General features: G+C 35.6%; 10 non-coding genes across 10 annotated transcripts; all 10 read left to right on the forward strand.

Annotated features, from left to right (window-relative positions):
• The first annotated feature begins 376 nt into the window (after positions 1 to 376).
• Positions 377 to 449, forward strand: TRNAE-UUC (transfer RNA glutamic acid (anticodon UUC)). Its single transcript has one exon. It is a non-coding gene; the product is annotated as a tRNA-Glu (tRNA).
• A 445-nt stretch (positions 450 to 894) lies between these two features.
• TRNAE-UUC (transfer RNA glutamic acid (anticodon UUC)) lies at positions 895 to 967 on the forward strand. Its single transcript has one exon. It is a non-coding gene; the product is annotated as a tRNA-Glu (tRNA).
• A 360-nt stretch (positions 968 to 1,327) lies between these two features.
• TRNAE-UUC (transfer RNA glutamic acid (anticodon UUC)) lies at positions 1,328 to 1,400 on the forward strand. The gene has a single exon. It is a non-coding gene; the product is annotated as a tRNA-Glu (tRNA).
• Positions 1,401 to 1,609: 209 nt separating this feature from the next.
• Positions 1,610 to 1,682, forward strand: TRNAE-UUC (transfer RNA glutamic acid (anticodon UUC)). The gene has a single exon. It is a non-coding gene; the product is annotated as a tRNA-Glu (tRNA).
• Positions 1,683 to 3,204: 1,522 nt separating this feature from the next.
• On the forward strand, positions 3,205 to 3,277 carry TRNAE-UUC (transfer RNA glutamic acid (anticodon UUC)). The gene has a single exon. It is a non-coding gene; the product is annotated as a tRNA-Glu (tRNA).
• Positions 3,278 to 8,078: 4,801 nt separating this feature from the next.
• Positions 8,079 to 8,151, forward strand: TRNAE-UUC (transfer RNA glutamic acid (anticodon UUC)). Its single transcript has one exon. It is a non-coding gene; the product is annotated as a tRNA-Glu (tRNA).
• Positions 8,152 to 13,084: 4,933 nt separating this feature from the next.
• Positions 13,085 to 13,157, forward strand: TRNAE-UUC (transfer RNA glutamic acid (anticodon UUC)). The gene has a single exon. It is a non-coding gene; the product is annotated as a tRNA-Glu (tRNA).
• A 1,309-nt stretch (positions 13,158 to 14,466) lies between these two features.
• Positions 14,467 to 14,539, forward strand: TRNAE-UUC (transfer RNA glutamic acid (anticodon UUC)). Its single transcript has one exon. It is a non-coding gene; the product is annotated as a tRNA-Glu (tRNA).
• Positions 14,540 to 15,599: 1,060 nt separating this feature from the next.
• TRNAE-UUC (transfer RNA glutamic acid (anticodon UUC)) lies at positions 15,600 to 15,672 on the forward strand. Its single transcript has one exon. It is a non-coding gene; the product is annotated as a tRNA-Glu (tRNA).
• Positions 15,673 to 16,032: 360 nt separating this feature from the next.
• TRNAE-UUC (transfer RNA glutamic acid (anticodon UUC)) lies at positions 16,033 to 16,105 on the forward strand. Its single transcript has one exon. It is a non-coding gene; the product is annotated as a tRNA-Glu (tRNA).
• The last annotated feature ends 72 nt before the right edge of the window (positions 16,106 to 16,177 follow it).

A 16,177-nucleotide genomic window follows, 5' to 3' on the forward strand; every position in this document is an offset into this window, starting at 1 on the left:
GTTCAGGTTGGAGACATCTTAGACGAAAAAAGTCTCATAATTAACAAATACAAGACATAAAACCTTGTGGTGACATAATCTACATGGAGTGGGTTACAACGGATGCCTTGAATTCAAAATATCCATACGTATCGAATTTGAAAGTATAATATGTGTTGAAAAACCTAAAGAGTTTCATATTACTTACGAAACCTAAAGCGTCTCATGTTACTTGGGCACTTAAAATTAAGTCTTACCATAGACATCTAATTAAATATTGCCTGTTAGAATTATTCACTCTATTCCTAGTCATTGTGGAATCTTGCGTTTCTGCGATTTATGGTTGTAAAGAATCGATGGTGATGAGAAAGTGCCTTCAACTCTATCAATTCCGTACTCCATTGTAGTCTAGTTGGTTAGGATACTCGGCTTTCACCCGAGCGACCCGGGTTCAAGTCCCGGCAATGGAAACAACAAGTCTAGTTCAGGTTGGAGACATCTTAGACGAGAAAAGTCTCATAATTAACAAATACAAGACATAAAACCTTGTGGTGACATAATGTACATGTAGCGGGTTACAACTGTTGCTTCAAATTCAAAATATCCATACGTATCGAATTTGAAAGGATAATACGTGTTGAAAAACCGAAAAAGTCTTATATTACTTGCGAAACCTAAATCGTGTCATGTTACTTGCGCACTTAAAATTAAGTCTTAGCATAGACATCTAATTAAATCTTTTCATGTTACTTGCGCACTTAAAATTAAGTCTTAGCATAGATATCTAAATAAATCTTGCCTGTTAGAATTATTCACTCTAGTCCTAATCATTAAGGAATCTTGCATTTTTGCGATTTATGATTATAAAGAATCGATGGTGATGAGAAAGAGCTTTCAACTCTATTAATTCCGTACTCCATTGTAGTCTAGTTGGTTAGGATACTCGGCTTTCACCTGAGCGACCCGGGTTCAAGTCCCGGCAATGGAAATATCAAGTCTAGTTCAGGGTGCAGACATCTTAGACGAAAAAAGCCTCATAATTAACAAATCCAAGACATAAAACCTTGTGGTGACATAATCTACATGTAGTGGATTACAACGGATGCCTCGAATTCAAAATATCCATACGTATCGAATTTGAAAGGATAATACGTGTTGAAAAAGCTAAAACATCTCACGTGCCTTGCGCATTCAAAATTATGTCTTAGCATACATATCTAATTAAATGTTGCCTGGTAGAATTATTCACTCTATTCCTAATCAGTGGGGAATCTTGCGTTTCCGCGATTTATGGTTGTAAAGAATCGATGGTAATGAGAAAGAGCCTTCAAGATTATCAACTTCGTACTCCATTGTAGTCTAGTTGGTTAGGATACTCGGCTTTCACCCGAGCGACCCGGGTTCAAGTCCCGGCAATGGAAACAACAAGTCTAGTTCAGGTTGGACACATCTTAAACGAAATAAGTCTCATAATTAACAACGACAAGACATAAAAGCTTGTTGTGCATAATCTACATGTACTCGGTTACAACGGTTGCCTAATCATTGAGGAATCTTGCGTTTCTGCGATTTGTTATAGTAAAGAAGCGATGGTGATGAGAAAGAACCTTTGACTCTATGAACTTTGTACTCCATTGTAGTCTAGTTGGTTAGGATACTCGGCTTTCACCCGAGCGACCCGGGTTCAAGTCCCGGCAATGGAAACAACAAGTCTAGTACAGGTGGGAGACATCTTAGACGTAAAAAGTCTCATAATTAACAAATACAAGACATAAAACCTTGTGGTGATATAATCTACATGTAGTGGGTTACAACGGTTGCCTCGAATTCGAAATATCGATACGTATCGAATTTGAAAGGATAATACCCGTTGAAAAACATTAAACGTCTTATATGACTTGCTAGACCTAAAGCGTCTTTTGTGGCTTGCGCATTCAAAATTATTTCTTAGCATACATATCTAATTAAATGTTGCCTGGTAGATTTATTCACTCTATTCCTAATTAGTGGGGAATCTTGCGTTTCTGCGATTTATGGTTGTAAAGAATCGATGGTAATGAGATAGAGCCTTCAAGATTATCAACTTCGTACTCCATTGTAGTCTAGTTGGTTAGGATAGTCGGCTTTCACCCGAGCGTGCCGGGTTCAAGTCCCGGCAATGGAAATATCAAGTCTAGTTTAGGTTGGAGACATCTTAGACGAAAAATCTCTCATAATTAACAAATACAACACATAAAACCTTGTGGTGACATAATCTACATGTGGATAGGATAGTCGGCTTTCACCCGAGCGACCCGGGTTCAAGTCTTCGCAATGGAAATATCAAGTCTAGTTCAGGTTGGAGACATCTTAGATGAAAAATCTCTCATAATTAACAAATACAAGACATAAAACCTTGTGGTGACATAATCTACATGGAGTGGGTTACAACGGATGCCTCGAATTCAAAATGTCCATACGTATCGAATTTGAAAGTATAATATGTGTTGAAAAACCTAAAAAGTCTCATATTACTTACGAAACCTAAAACGTCTCATGTTACTTGGGCACTTAAAATTAAGTCTTTCCATAGACATCTAATTAAATATTCCCTGTTAGAATTATTCACTCTATTCCTAATCATTGTGGAATCTTGCGTTTCTGCGATTTATGGTTGTAAAGAATCGATGGTGATGAGAAAGAGCCTTCAACTCTATCAACTCCGTACTCCATTGTAGTCTAGTTGGTTAGGATACTCGGCTTTCACCCGAGCGACCCGGGTTCAAGTCCCGATAATGGAAACAACAAGTCTAGTACAGGTTGGTGACATCTTAGACGAGAAAAGTCTCAGAATTAACAAATACAAGACATAAAACCTTGTGGTGACATAATCTACATGTAGTGGGTTACAACTGTTGCATCGAATTCAAAATATCCATACATATCGAATTTGAAAGGATAATACGTGTTGAGAAACCGAAAAAGACTCATATTACTTGCGAAACCTAAAGCGTGTCATGTTACTTGCGCACTTAAAATTAAGTCTTAGCATAGACATCTAATTAAATCTTGTCATGTTACTTGCGCACTTAAAATTAAGTCTTAGCATAGACATCTAATTAAATCTTGCCTGGTAGAATTATTCACTCTAGTCCTAATCATTAAGGAATCTTGCATTTTTGCGATTTATGATTATAAAGAATCGATGGTGATGAGAAAGAACTTTCAAATCTATCAATTCCGTACTCCATTGTAGTCTAGTTGGTTAGGATACTCGGCTTTCACTTGAGCGACCCGGGTTCAAGTCCCGGCAATGGAAACAACAAGTCTAGTACAGGTGGGAGACATCTTAGACGAAAAAAGTCTCATAATTAACAAATACAAGACATAAAACCTTGTGGTGATATAATCTACATGTAGTGGGTTACAACGGTTGCCTCGAATTCGAAATATTGATACGTATCGAATTTGAAAGGATAATACCTGTTGAAAAACATTAAACGTCTTATATGACTTGCTAGACCTAAAGCGTCTTTTGTGGCTTGCGCATTCATAATTATGTCTTAGCATACATATCTATGTAAATGTCACTCTCTCTCTTACGCACTGTATAGAAGTTACACCAATAACTCTATCATAATACACATTGAGTTTGCCCTAGCTCATATTTATACTAATATGACTTTCGGGCTATTTAAAAATATAGCCCTAGTGGGCTCTCCGGAACATATTTACATATATGTCCCTTTCATCCGATGACAGGTTCTCACCGGGCCTGTAACATCCGCTTCTCACCGGGTCTTCCTTGCCGGGTACTCGTCATCCGGTTCTTGCCAGGTCTTCCGTTGCCGGGTACTCCACATCCAATTCTCAACAGGTCTACAACACCCGGTTCTCACCGGGTCTTCCTTGCCGGGTACTCGTCATCCAGTTCTCACCGGGTTTTCCGTTACCGGGTACTCCACATCTGGTTCTCACCAGGTTTACCACATCCGGTTCTCACCGGGTCTTCCTTGCCGGGTACTTTGTATCCCATCCGGAGGGACGGAGATCCTAACAAGCGTCTCATACGACTTGCGCATTCAAAATTAGTTCTTAGCATAAATATCTAATTAAATCTTGTCGGCTAGAATTATTCACTTTATTCCTAGTCATTGAGGAATCTTTTAATTTGATAAAAAATTCCTCTTCTATAACATAAAGCTTAACATATTAGCCGATTGAACTCAACTTCACTCGTATCGAAAGTACGAGGTATATAATTTAATTAAAGTAATGACATTTCATGACAATTCATTCAAGGGGATAAAATCACATTTCACTTTAAAGGAAACATAGATCATGCTCTCCTTTAGTAAACGAAGAACCACGAAGGCAACACTAGGATATCATGTGTCATCTTGCATTTCCACAATTTATGGTTAATTGAGATTTTTTTTTTTTAGAGAAACACCCTTAAACTTTGTCAACTCCATACTCCGTAATTGTCTACTTGGTTAGGATACTCGGCTTTCACCCGAGCAACCCGGGTTGAAGACTCGGCAATGGGAACATTAAGTCTAGTTCAAGTTGCATACATTATATATGAAAAAAGTCTCACAATTGATAAATACAAGACATAAAACCTTGTCGTGACATAATCTGCATGTAGTGGGTTACAATGGTTGCCTCATAATCTACATGTAGTGGGTTACAATGGTTGCCTCCAATTCCAAATATCCATACATATCGAATTTGAAAGGATAATACGTGTTTAAAAACCTAAAGTGTCTCATGTGACTTGCGCATTCAAAAATAAGTCTTCCATAAATATCTAATTAAATCTTGTAGGTTAGAATTATTCACTCTATTCCTAATCATTGAGGAATCTTTTAATTTGATAAAAAAATCGTCTTCTATAACATATTAGCCGATTGAACTCAATTTCACTCGTATCGAATGTACGAGGTCTATTGTTTAATTAAAGTAATGACATTTCTGGACAATTCATTCAAGGGGATAAAATCACATTTCACTTAAAAGGAAATATACTTGATGCTCTCCTTTAGTAAACGAAGAATCACGAAGGCAACACTAGGATATCATGTGCCATCTTGCGTTTCCGCAATTTATGGTTGATTGAGATTTTATTTTATTTTAGAAATACATCCTTCAACTTTGTTAACTCCATACTCCATTGTAATCTAGTTGGTTAAAATCTAGTCTCATGTTACTTGCGCATTGAAAATTTGGTCTTACCATAAACATCTAATTAAATCTTGTCGTTTAGAATTATTTAATCTATTCCTAATCATTGAGGAATCTTGCGTTTCTTCAATTTATGGTGAATTGAGATTTTATTTTATTTTCGAGAAACGTCCTTCAACTTTATCAGCTTCATACTCCATTGTACTCTAGTTGGTTAGGATACTCGGCTTTCACCCGAGCGACCCGTGTTCAAGTCTCGACAATGGAAATATAAGGTCTAGTTCAGGTTGCTTCTTATACAAGAAAAGTCTCATAATTGACAAATAAAAGACATAAAACCTTGTGGTGACATATTTTGCATATAGTGGGTTACAATGGTTGCCTCCTATTCAAAATATCCATACGTATCAAATTTGAAAACATAATACGTGTTGAAAAACCTCAACCGTCTCATGTTACTTACACATTCAAAAGTTGGTCTTACCATAAATATCTAATTAAATCTTGTCGGTTAGAATTATTCACTCTACTCCTAATCATTGAGGAATCTTCTAATTTGATAAAGAAATCATCTTCTATAACATAAAGCTTAATATATTAGCATATTGAACGCAATTTCACTCGTATCAAAAGTACGAGGTATATTGTTTAATTAAAGTAACAACATTTCTCGACAATTCATTCAAGGGGATAAAATCAAATTTCACAAAGGAAACATACTTGATGCTCTCCTTTAGTAAACGAAGAACCACGAAGGCAAAACTAGGATGTAATGTGTCATCTTCCGTTTCCACAATTTCTGGTTAACTGAGATTTTATTTGATTTTACAGAAAAATCCTTCAACTTTGTCAATTCCATATTCCATTGTAGTCTAGCTAGGTAGGATACTCGGCTTTCAACCGAGTGACCCGGGTTCATGTCCCCGCCATGGAAACATCAAGTGTAGTTCAGGTTGCATGACCTACGAAAAATGTCTCATAATTGACAAATACAAGACATAAAACCTTGTGGTGATATAATATACATGTAGTTGGTTACAATGGTAGCCACCAATTCCCAATTCTCAATTGTATTCAAGGGGATAAAATCACATTTCACTTAAAAGGAAACATAGTTGATGTTCTCCTTTAGTAAACGAAGAACCACGAAGGCAACAGTAGGATATCATGTGTCATTTTGTGTTTCCGCAATTTATGGTTAATTGAGATTTTATTTTATTTTAGAGAAATATCCTTCAACTTTGTCAACTCAATACTCCATTGTAGTCTAGCTGGTAAGGATAGTCGGGTTTCACCCGAGCGAGCCGTGTTCAAGTCTCGGCAATGGAAATACCAAGTCTAGTTCAAGTTGGATACATCTTATACAAAAAAAGTCTCATAATTGACAAATACAAGACATAAAACCTTGTATTCACATACACAATCTACATGTAGTGGGTTACAATGGTTGCCTTCAATTCTAAATATCGCTACGTATCGAATTTGAAAGGATAATACGTGTTGAAAAACCTAAAGCGTCGCATGTGACTTGGGCATTCAAAATTAAGTTTTACAATAAATATCTAACTAAATCTTGGCAGTTAGAATTATTCACTCTGTTCCTAATCATTGCGAAGTCTTGCATTTCTACAATTTATGATTAATTGAGATTTTATTTTATTTTAGAGAAACATCCTTCAACTTTGTCAACTCCATACTCCACTGTAGTCTAGTTGGTTAGGAAACTCAACTTTCACCCGAGCAAACCGGGTTCAAGGCCCGGTAATGGAAACATCAAATCTAGTTCAAGGTGCATACATCTTATATGAAAAAAGTCTCATAATCATTCAGGAATCTTTTAGTTTTATAAAAATATCGTCTTCTATAACATAAAGCTTTACATATTAGCCGATTGAACTCAATTTCCCTCGTATCATAAGTAGGAGGTATATTGTTTAATTAAAGTAACGACATTTTCCGATAATTCATTCAAGGGGATAAAATCACATTTCATTTAAAACGAAACATGCTTGATCATCTCCTTTAGTAAACGAAGAACCACGAAGGCAACACTAGGATATCATGTGTCATGTTGCGTTTCTGCAATTTATGGTTAATAAAGATTTTATTTTATTTTAGAGAAACATCCTTCCGTTTATCAACTCCATGCTCCATTGTAGTCTAGTTCGTTAGGATACTCGGCGTTCACCCGAGCGAACCGGGTTCATATCCGGGCAATGGAAATATCAAGTGTAGTTCAAGCTGCAATTTATTGTTAATTGACATTTTATTTTATTTTCGAGAAACATCCTTCAACTTTATCAACTCCATACTCCATTGTAGTCTAGTTGGTTAGGATACTAGTGTTTCACCCGAGTGACCCGGGTGCAAGTCCCGACAATGGAAACATCAAGTCTAGTTCAGGTTGCATCCTGTATGAAAAAAGTCGCATAATTGACAAATACAAGACATAAAACCTTGTCGTGACATAATCTACATGTAGTGGGTTACAATGGTTGCCTCCAATTCAAAATACGTGTTGACAAACCTAAAGCGTATCATGTGACTTGCGCATTCAGAATTAAGTCTTACCATAAATATCTACTTAAATCTTGGCGGTTTGAATTATTCACTCTATTCCTAATCATTGAGGAATCTTGCATGTAGTGGGTTACAATGGTTGCCTCCAGTTCAAAATATCCATACGTATCGAATTTGAAAGGATTATACGTGTTGAAAAACCTAAAGCTTCTCATGTGACTAGTGCATTCAAAATTAAGTCTTAGCATAAATATCTAATTAAATCTTGCCAGAAATATCTAATTAAATCTTGCATGTTAGAATTGTTCACTCTATTCCTAATCATTGAGGAATCCTGCGTTTCAACAATTTATGGTTAATTGAGATTTTATTTTATTTTATAGAAAGAGTCTTCCACTCTATCAACTTAGTACTCCATTGTAGTCTAGTTGGTTAGGATACTTGGCTTTCACCCAAGCGACCCGGGTTCAAGTCCCGGTAATGGAAACATCAAGTGTAGTTCAGTTGCATCTTCTACAAAAAAAGTGTCATAATTAACAAATACAAGACATAAAACCTTGTGGTGACATAATCTACATGTAGTGGGTTACAATGGTTTCCTACAATTCAAAATATTCATACGTATCGAATTTGAAAGGATAATACATGTTGAAAAACCTAAAGTGTCTCATGTGACTAGTGCATTCAAAATTAAGTCTTAGCATCAATATCTAATTAAATCTTGCCATAAATATTTAATTAAATTTTGCCTATTAGAATTATTCACTCTATTCCTAATCATTGTGGAATCTTGCGTTTCAACAATTTATGGTTAGTTGAGATTTTATTTTATTTTAAAGAAAGATGCTTCAACTATATTAACTCTATACTCCATTGTAGTCTAGGTTGGTAGGATACTCAGCTTTCACCCCAGCAACCCGGGTTCAAGTACCGGCCATGGAAACAGCAAGTCTAGTTCAGGTTGCGTCTTGTAAAATAAAATTCTCATAATTAATAATTACAAGACATATAACCTTGTGGTGACATAATTTACATGTTGTGGGTTACAATGGTTGGCTCCAATTAGAAATATCCATACGTATCGAATTTGAAAGGATAATACGTGTTGGAAAACGTAAAACGTCTCATGTGACTTGCGCATTCAAAATTAAGTCTTACCATAAATATTTTATTAAATCTTGATTCTTGGAATTATTAACTATATTCCTAATCATTGAGGAATGTTGCGTTTCTACAATTGATGGTTAATTAAGATTTTATTTTATTTTAGAGAAACATCCTTCAACTCTATCAACTCTGTACTCCATTCTAGTCTAGTTGCTTAGGATAGTTGGCTTTCACCCGATCGACCCGGGTTCAAGTCCCGACAATCGAAACATCAAGTCTAGTTCAAGTTGCATCTTGCACAAAAAAGTCTCATAATTGATAAATACAAGGCATAAAACCTTGTGGTGACTTAATCTACATGTAGTGGGTTACCATGTTTGCCTGTAATTCAAAATATCCATACGTATCGAATTCGAAAGGATAATACGTGTTGAAAAACCTAAAGCGTCTCATATGACTTGACCATTCTAAATTAAGTCTTACAATAAATATCTAATTAAATCTTGGCTGTTAGAATTATTCACTCTATTCCTAATCATTGAGGAATCTTGCGTTTCTGCAATTTATCATTAATTGAGATTTTATTATATTTTAGAGAAATATCCTTTAATATTATTTTAGAGAGACAACAAGTCTAGGTCAAGTTCTATCTTGTACGAAAAAGTCTCATAATTAACAAATACAAGACATAAAAGCTTGTGGTGACATCATCTACATGTAGTGGGTTACAATGGTTGCCCCCAATTCGAAATATCCATACGTATCGAATTGGAAAGGATAATACGTGTTGAAAAACCTGAAGTGTCTCATGTGACTTGCGTAGTCAAAATTAAGTCTTAGCATAAATATGTAATTAAATCTTGCATGTTAGAATTATTCACTCTATTCCTAATGATTTAGAAATCTTGCGTTTCTGCAATTTATGGTTAATTGAGATCTTATTTTATTTTAGAGAAAGATACTTCAACTCTATCAACTCTGTAGTCCATTGTAGTCTAGTTGATTAGGATAATCGGCTTTCACTCGAGCGGCGCGGGTTCAAGTCCTGGCAATCGAAACATCAAGTCTAGTGCAAGTTGGATCTTGTACGAAAAAGTCTCATAATTGACAAATACAAGGCATAAAACTTGGTAGTGATATATTCTACATGTAGTGGGTTACAATGGTTGCCTCCAATTCAAAATATCCATTTCGAATTTGAAAGGATAATACTTGTTAAAAAACCTAAAGCGTCTCATGTGACTTGTGCATTTAAAATTAAGTCTTAGCATAAGTATTTAATTAAATCTTGCATGTTAGAATTATTCACTCTATTCCTAATCATTGGGGAATCTTTCGTTTCCGCAATTTATGGTTAATTGAGATTTTATTTTATTTTAGAGAAAGATCCTTCAACTCTATTAACTCCGTACTCCATTGTAGTCTAGTTGGTTAGGATATTCGGCTTTCACCCGAGCGACCCGGGTTCAAGTCCCGACAATGGAAACAATAAGTCTAGTTCGGGTTGCATCTTGTAAAAAAAAAGTCTCATAATTAGGAAATACGAGACATAAAACGTTGTTGTGATATAATCTACATGAAGTGGCTTAACATGGTTTCCTCCAATTTCAAATATCCATGCGTATCGTATTGGAAAGGATAATACGTGTTGAAAAATCTAAAGCGTTTCATGTGACTAGTGCATCCAAAATTAAGTCTTAGCATAAATATCTAATTAAATCTTGCCATAAATATCTAATTAAATCTTGCATGTTAGAATTATTCACTCTATTCCTAATGATTGAGGAATCTTGCGTTTCTGCAATTTATGGTTAATTGAGATTTTATTGTATTTTAGAGAAAGAGCTTTCAAATCTATCAACTCCGTACTCCATTGTAGTCTAGTTTGTTAGGATACACGGCTTTTAGCCGAGCGACCCCGGTTCAAGTCCTGGGAATGGGAACAACAAGTCTAGTTCAGGTTGGATACATCTTGTAAAAAAAAAGTCTCATAATTAACAAATACAAGACATAAAACGTTGTGGTGACATAATCTACATGTAGTGGGTTAAAATGGTTGCCTCCAATTCGAAATATCCATACCTATCGAATCGGAAAGGATAATACGTGTTAAAAAACCTCAAGCGTCTCATGTGACATGCGCATTAGAAATTACGTCTTAGCATAAATATGTAATTAAATCTTGCCTGTTAGAATGATTCACTATTTTCATAATCATTGAGGAATCTTGCGTTTCTGCAATTTATGGTTAATGGAAATTTATTTCATTTTAGAGAAAGATTCTTCAACTTTATCAACTCCATACTCCATTGTAGTTTAGTTGGTTAGGATACTCGACTTTCATCCAAGCGACCCGAGTTCAAGTCCCAGCAATGCAAACAACAAGTCTAATTTAGGTTGGATACATCTTAGACGAAAAATGTCTCATAATTAACAAAGACAAGACATAAAACCTTGTAGTGACATAATCGACATGTAGTGGGTTAAAATGGTTGCCTCCAATTCAAAATATCCATACGTATCGAATTTGAAAGGATAATACGTGTTGAAAAACCTAAAACGTCTCATGTGACGAGTGTATTCAAAATTATGTCTTACCATAAATATCTAATTAAATCTTGCCTGTTAGACTTATTGAGTCTATTCCTAATCATTGAGGAGTCTTGCATTTTTGAAATTTATGGTTAATTGAGATTTTATTTTATTTTAGAGAAAGATGCTTCAACTATATCAATTCCGTACTCCATTGTAGTCTGGTTGGTTAGGATACTCAGCTTTCACTCGAGCGACCCGGGTTCAAGTCCCGGTAATGGAAACATCAAGTCTAGTTCAGGCTGCTTCTTCTACTAAAAAAGTCTCATAATTAAAATATACAAGACGTAAAACCTTGTGGTGACATAATCTACATGTAGTGGATTACAATGGTTGCCTATAATTCAAACTATCTATTAAATCTCGCGTTTCTGCAATTCATGGTTAATGGAAATTTTATTTTATTTTAGAGTAAGATCCTTCAACTCTATTAACGCCGTACTCCATTATAGTTTAGTTGGTTAGGATACCCGCCTTGTAAAAAAAAAGTCTCATAATTAACAAATACAACACATAGACCCTTGTGGAGACATAATCTACATTTAGTGGGTTACAATGGTTGCCTACAATTCAAAATATTCATACGTATCGAATTTGAAAGGATAACACGTGTTGAAAAACCTAAAGCGTCTCATGTGACGAGTGCATTCAAAATTAAGTCTTAGTATAAATATCTAATTAAATCTTCCCATAAATATTTAAGTAAATCTTGCCTGTTAGAATTATTGAGTCTATTCCAAATCATTGAGGAGTCTTGTGTTTTTGAAATTTATGGGTAATTGAGATTTTCTCTTATTTTAGAAAAATATGCTTCAACTAGATCAACTCCGTATTCCATGGTAGTCTAGTTGGGTAGGATACTCGGCTTTCAACCGAGCAACCCAAGTTCAAGTATCGGCAGTGGAAACAACATGTCTAGTTCATGTTGCATCTTGTAAAAAATAAGTCTCATAATTAATAAATACAAGACATAAAACCTTCTGTTGACATAATCTACATGTAGTGGGTTACAATGGTTGGCTCCAATTCGAAATATCCATACGTATCGAATTTGAAAGGATAATACGTGTTGGAAAAGTAATGCGTCTCATGTGACTTGCGAATTCAAAATTACGTCTTTGCATAAATCTCTAATTAAATCTTGCTTGTTGGAATTATTAACTATATTCCTAATCATTAACAAATATTGCGTTTCTCCAATTTATGGTTAATTGAGATCTTATTTTATTTTAAAGAATCATCCTTCAACTCTATCAACTCTGTACTCCGTTGTAATCTTGTTGGTTAGATACTCGTCTTTCACTTGAGCGACCCGTGTTCAAGTCCCGGTAATGGAAACAACAAGTCTAGTTTAGGCTGCATCTTGTAAAAAAAAAGTCTCATAACTAACAAATACAAGACATAGACCCTTGTAGAGACATAATCTACATTTAGTGGGTTACAATGGTTGCCTACAATTCAAAATATTCATACGTATCGAATTTGAAAGGACAATACGTGTTGAAAAACCTAAAGTGTCTCATGTGACTAGTGCATTCAAAATTAAGTCTTAGCATAAATATCTAATTAAATCTTGCCAGAAATTTCTAATTAATTCTTGCATGTTAAAATTATTCACTCTATTCCTAACCATTGAGGAATCTTTCGTTTCTGCAATTTATGGTTAATTGAGATTTTATTTTATTTTAGAGAAAAACTTTCAACTCTATCAACTCTATACTCCATTGTAGTCTAGTTGGTTAGGATACTCGGCTTTCACCCGAGCGACCCGGGTTCAAGTCCCGGCAATGGAAACAACAAGTCTAGTTCAGGTTGGACACAGCTTAGACGAAAAAAGTCTCATAATTAACAAATACAATACATAAAACCTTGTGGTGACATAATCTACATGTAGTGGGTTACAACGGTTGCATCAAATTCAAAATATCCATATGTATCGAATTTGAAAGGATAATACGTGTTGAAAAACCTAAAACGTCTGATATCACTTGCGAAACCGAAAGCGTCTCATGTGACTTGCGCATTCAAATTTAAATCTTAGCATAGATATCTAATTAAATCTTGCCTGTCAAAGTTATTCACTCTATTCCTAATCATTGAGGAATCTTGCGTTTCTGCGATTTATTATTGTAAAGAAGCGATGGTGATGAGAAAGAACCTTTGACTCTATCAACTTTGTACTCCATTGTAGTCTAGTTGGTTAGGATACTCGGCTTTCTCCCGAGCGACCCAGGTTCAAGTCCCGGCAATGGAAACAACAAGTCTAGTACACGTGGGACACATCTTAGACGAAAAAAGTCTCATAATTAACAAATACAAGACATAAAACCTTGTGGTGACATAATCTACATGTAGTGGTTTAGAACAGTTGCATCGAATTCAAAATATCTATACGTATCGAATCTCAAAGGATAATACGTGTTGGAAAACTTAAAACGTCTGATATCACTTGCGAAACCTAAAGCGTGTCATGTGACTTGCGCATTCAAATTTAAGTCTTAGCATAGATATCTAATTAAATCTTGCCTGTTAGAGTTATTCACTCTATTCCTAATCATTGAGGAATCTTGCGTTTCTGCGATTTATTATTGTAAAGAAGCGATGGTGATGAGAAAGAACCTTTAACGCTATCAACTTTGTACTCCATTGTAGTCTAGTTGGTTAGGATACTCGGCTTTCTCCCGAGCGACCCAGGTTCAAGTCCCGGCAATGGAAACAACAAGTCTAGTACAGGTGGGAGACATCTTAGACGAAAAAAGGTCTCATAATTAACAAATACAAGACATAAAACCTTGTGGTGATATAATCTACATGTAGTGGGTTACAACGGTTGCCTCGAATTCGAAATATCGATACGGATCGAATTTGAAAGGATAATACCCGTTGAAAAAATAAAACGTCTTATATGACTTGCTAGACCTAAAGCGTCTTTTGTGGATTGCGCATTCAAAATTATGTCTTAGCAACATATCTAATTAAATGTTGCCTGGTAGAATTATTCACTCTATTCCTAATTAGTGGGGAATCTTGCGTTTCTGCGATTTATGGTTGTAAAGAATCGATGGTAATGAGAAAGAGCCTTCAAGATTATCAACTTCGTACTCCATTGTAGTCTAGTTGGTTAGGATACTCGGCTTTCACCCGAGCGACCCGGGATCAAGTCCCGGCAATGGAAATATCAAGTCTAGTTTAGGTTGGAGACATCTTAGACGAAAAATCTATCATAATTAACAAATACAACACATAAAACCTTGTGGTGACATAATCTACATGTGGATAGAATAGTCGGCTTTCACCCGAGCGACTCGGGTTCAAGTCTTCGCAATGGAAACAACAAGTCTAGTTCAGGTTGAGACATCTTAGACGAAAAATCTCTCATAATTAACAAATACAAGACATAAAACCATGTGGTGACATAATCTACATGAAGTGGGTTACAACGGATGCCTCGAATTCAAAATATCCATACGTATCGAATTTGAAAGTATAATACGTGTTGAAAAACCTAAAGAGTTTCATATTACTTACGAAACCTAAAGCGTCTCATGTTACTTGGGCACTTAAAATTAAGTCTTACCATAGACATCTAATTAAATATTGCCTGTTAGAATTATTCACTCTATTCCTAGTCATTGTGGAATCTTGCGTTTCTGCGATTTATGGTTGTAAAGAATCGATGGTGATGAGAAAGTGCCTTCAACTCTATCAATTCCGTACTCTAGTGTAGTCTAGTTGGTTAGGATACTCGGCTTTCACCCGAGCAACCCGGGTTCAAGTCCCGGCAATGGAAACAACAAGTCTAGTTCAGGGTGGAGACATCTTAGACGAGAAAAGTCTCATAATTAACAAATACAAGACATAAAACCTTGTGGTGACATAATCTACATGTAGCGGGTTACAACTGTTGCATCGAATTCAAAATATCCATACGTATCGAATTTGAAAGGATAATACGTGTTGAAAAACCGAAAAAGTCTTATATTACTTGCGAAACCTAAATCGTGTCATGTTACTTGCGCACTTAAAATTAAGTCTTAGCATAGACATCTAATTAAATCTTGTAATGTTACTTGCGCACTTAAAATTAAGTCTTAGCATAGACATCTAATTAAATCTTGCCCGTTAGAATTATTCACTCTAGTCCTAATCATTAAGGAATCTTGCATTTTTGCGATTTATGATTATAAAGAATCGATGGTGATGAGAAAGAGCTTTCAACTCTATTAATTCCGTACTCCATTGTAGTCTAGTTGGTTAGGATACTCGGCTTTCACCTGAGCGACCCGGGTTCAAGTCCCGGCAATGGAAATATCAAGTTTAGTTCAGGGTGCAGACATCTTAGACGAAAAAAGCCTTATAATTAAGAAATCCAAGACATAAAACCTTGTGGTGACATAATCTACATGTAGTGGATTACAACGGATGCCTCGAATTCAAAATATCCATACGTATCGAATTTGAAAGGATAATACGTGTTGAAAAAGCTAAAACATCTCACGTGCCTTGCGCATTCAAAATTATGTCTTAGCATACATATTTAATTAAATGTTGCCTGGTAGAATTATTCACTCTATTCCTAATCAGTGGGGAATCTTGCGTTTCCGCGATTTATGGTTGTAAAGAATCGATGGTAATGAGAAAGAGCCTTCAAGATTATCAACTTCGTACTCCATTGTAGTCTAGTTAGTTAGGATACTCGGCTTTCACCCGAGCGACCCGGGTTCAAGTCCCGGCAATGGAAACAACAAGTCTAGTTCAGGTTGGACACATCTTAAACGAAATAAGTCTCATAATTAACAAAGACAAGACATAA

This window comes from Azolla caroliniana, unplaced genomic scaffold (assembly GCF_043228905.1).
Source record: "Azolla caroliniana isolate FFs.n. ecotype wild unplaced genomic scaffold, voAzoCaro1.0.p SCAF_7, whole genome shotgun sequence".
Classification (NCBI taxonomy): domain Eukaryota; kingdom Viridiplantae; phylum Streptophyta; class Polypodiopsida; order Salviniales; family Salviniaceae; genus Azolla; species Azolla caroliniana.